This window comes from Etheostoma spectabile, chromosome 10 (assembly GCF_008692095.1).
Source record: "Etheostoma spectabile isolate EspeVRDwgs_2016 chromosome 10, UIUC_Espe_1.0, whole genome shotgun sequence".
Lineage (NCBI taxonomy): Eukaryota > Metazoa > Chordata > Actinopteri > Perciformes > Percidae > Etheostoma > Etheostoma spectabile.
Genome location: NC_045742.1, coordinates 30498663 through 30502347, shown reverse-complemented (window position 1 = coordinate 30502347; position 3685 = coordinate 30498663).

Sequence of the window (3685 nt, the reverse complement as noted above, 5' to 3'; positions counted from 1 at the left end):
TAGCAGCATTTTTCAATAACAGCAATGAACAAAAACACACAAACAAGTAAGCACGAAAAAAATACAAGGCAAGAAATACAGGCAAGAAATACAGGCAAGCAATAGACAATGAAAATATGGTAGACTGAGTAAGTAAAATGGCGTCAAACAAAAGGAATTTTAAAGTGCGGTTGCCATGATAAGAGAAACAATATTGCGGTTAGAGCAAAGAAGCAAGAGTCGGTATCATAATTTAAATTATATTAACCTGAGACCATAAATATTGAAAAGTAAGTACTTGTAATAAAATAATATAAATACCAATTAAAGACAAACAGAAAGTGTGTGATGTAGATGGAAAAACAGGAACAGAAACTACAACACTATCAAGTAGTGCAGGCGTTGTAAAGTCTGACAGCGGCCAGGATGAATGACCTGCGGTACCTCTCCTTCTTACACCGTGGGTGTATCAGTCCCCTACGCTGAAAAGGAGCTGCTCAGGGACCACACAGTGTCATGTAGGGGTGCGAGGTGTTGTCCATGATGGATGTCGCTTGGCTAACATCCTCCTCTCCCCTACTTTCTCTATGGGGTCCAGACCAGTCCGGACAGAGTCGCTCTCCTGATCAGTCTATGAGTCTGCTCCTGTCCCGGTCCGCTGCCCCCCTCCGCAGACCACAGCATAGAGGAGTGCAGAGGCCACCACAGAGTCATATAAGGTCCTGAGGAGAGTCCTGCACACTCCAAAGACCTGAGTCTCCTCAGCAGATGGAGGCAACTCTGGCCCTTCTTGTAGAGTGCATGGGTGTTATCAGTCCAGTTCAGTTTATTGTTTAGGTGAACACCCAGGATTTGTAGCTCTCCACTACCTCAATGTCCAATCCCTGGTGCTCACCGGTGAGAAAGGGGATGTTTTCCTCCTGAAGTCGACTATCATCTCCTTTATCTTGCTGGTGTTAAGCTAAGCTGGTTGAGCTTACACCACTGACAAAGTCCTTGAACCGACCTGTTTCCAGATCGTTCCCCTCAGAGACACAACCAACAACGGCTGTGTCATCGAGAACTTCTGGATGTGGTAGTGGTGGTGTTGTGTGTGAAGTCCGAGTGTTAGAGGGTGAAAAGGAAGGGGGAGAGCCCGTACCCTGAGGGCACCTGTGCTGCAGCACCACGTCACACACAGTGATGGAGCCTCACACTGTGGTCTGTTGGTGAGGTAGTCCGTAGTCCATGCAGCCAATGTTGGTCCCCTCCGGCACTCTCCATCTTCACTCTGAGGAGCGAAGGCTGGATGGTGTTAAAAGCACTGGAGAAGTCGAAAAACATGACTCTCACAGTGCTCCCGCTGTCCTCGCTGGAGCACTGCATTGTCCACTCCAATCCCAGGCTGTTAAGCAAACTGCAGGGGTCCAGCTGTGTGCCACCCAGGTCGCAGGTGACGCAGGATATCCTCTCCATGTCTTCATCAGGTGAGAAGTCAAGGCAACGGCCTGAAGTGGTTTGGCTCTTTGGGGCGCGGCAACTTCGGTACCGGAACCACACAGGAGGTCTTCCACAGGCGGGACCTTCTCCAGGCTCAGGCTCAGGTGAATAATGCCTGACACACCACAGAGCTGGTCCGCACAGTCCCTAGGAACTTGGGCTGATGCCGACCGGGCCCGTGGCCTTCCTGCCTTGATCTTCTTAGTTGACTTCTCACCTGATCACTTGTCATGGAGAAGGGGGGAGATGACTGGGGTGTGAGGATGGTGGAAGGTGAGAGTTTCAGGGAGGGGAGATGTGGGGGTATGAACTGATGAGTGGGGCGAAGGGGGAGGAGCAAACCAGTATTTCGATCTCTCAAAACAATTATTACAAATGGCACCACACAATGGATAACGTGCAAAAGCCTGGAACTTACTCAACATCCATCTCTATTCCATTCTTCAAAAGTAAATCTTTACGTTGATAAACATGTCAGTGCCATTGGAAGATCAAGTCCTTGTGTCAGAGTTCACAAATAACTTGAATAAGATGCTTAGTTTGGTCAAAAAGCTTAGTTGTGTTGTCAATGTAAAATTGTACTTTTTAGGCATTTTCTGATGCACACTATGGCTACGTATTTGATGACAATGATTGAAAATGCACCAGGTTGCACTTTCTCTGTATGGAATTCATACATTTCAACAAGTCACACATTCCTCAATGTGAGATTAGGCTTGCATGAGACTGGACAGGATTCCCTTTTTTTTGCTTTTACAGTTTTTCTCAGTCACTTTGGTGCGTTTTTCACATCATCCCTAACATAACAAGTGCATTTCTCAGAATAATTTGTACCAACTGCAATATGCAATAGTTGTAAAGCTAGTCAGTCACTAAAAATCCTTGGTATATCTCTCAGAAGTAAATATTCATGCCATTGATCATGTCAGTGTCATCACAACGATAAGTCATTGAGTCACTGTTCATGAACAAGGTCGTCAAAATGTTTAGGCATGTTGTCAATGTAACTGTGTACTTTGACAGCATTACCTGATGGAAATTTAGGCTCCAGTTTCGATGACAGTTACTGTATTGAACAAATGCACAAGGCTGCACTTCTATGGCAAATATCAATTTCAACATTACTATTTACATATTACTGTATGTGGGCTATTGATTGAAGGAGACTGGGCAGGAGTTTGTTTTTTATAGCTTTTACTAGTGCTACTTTATGAAAGGAAAAAACAAAATAATTTACAGTAAGAAAAACCCAAGGAGGACAAAGGAAAAAGACAAAATTAGAAAGAAACACAGGAAACACTCCTAGTGCAATTTTTTAGGGTAATCGTTCACATATGGATACAAGCACCAAAATTGGTACAAATACAGAGTAGTGCTCTTTCCAAAAAGTACGTTAGCCATCGCAAAAAAACTTCATGTGAGCCATGACGGCCATTTTATTTTCCGCCTTAGCCAAATTATATATATTTTCATGATATCTCTGGAACAAAACATTCAACTGTATAAAGGATGATGTCTACTCCTATGTTTTGATGGTCAAGATTGCAATAATACCACACACAGGCCTCTAAACAGCTGTGGCAGCCATTTTGGATTACGCCACAACCTAATTGTGTATTTTCCATCATATCTCCAGAACCGTACAAGATAAATCACAAGAGGCGATATTTACCTCTATGTTGTGATGCTCAAGAATTACAATGAGACCATATTCAACATCGTAACTGTCAATAGTTAAAGTCCTTATATGGTTCTGGAAAGGACTTAATCGTGGCTTGCTTTCGGCCAAGGAATAAACCTTAGATGGATCCCTGTACATGACCTCTATTAATGTATTGAAAGGGAGAAGAGCAGCGGTATTCTTTTTTTTCATGCATTCACTGGCTGTTATGTTGTTTCAGCCTTCCGTGGCAAAGGGAAGAAGACTGGAATATATTGGACAAAGTTTCTGAAATCTTCAGCCAGCTCAGCCACTACCCTCCAAGAATGGATGATGGCAACCAGAAGATTTTAGAAAAGGTTGTGGTCATGAAGTACAACAGATCCAGCGTAGCAAGAAGAGAAGATGAAGCCAGGTTGTACTTGTTTGCCTGAAAGTAAAGGCCATATGAAGCCATTCCTCCTATTCAAGCAGCGTTGCTGCAGCAAGTAAAGCGTTCAGCCTACCAGTCAGGCTGCCTCTCGAGTCAAGCAATTGTGTGCCAGTCAGAAGTCTTTCTGAGTGGGG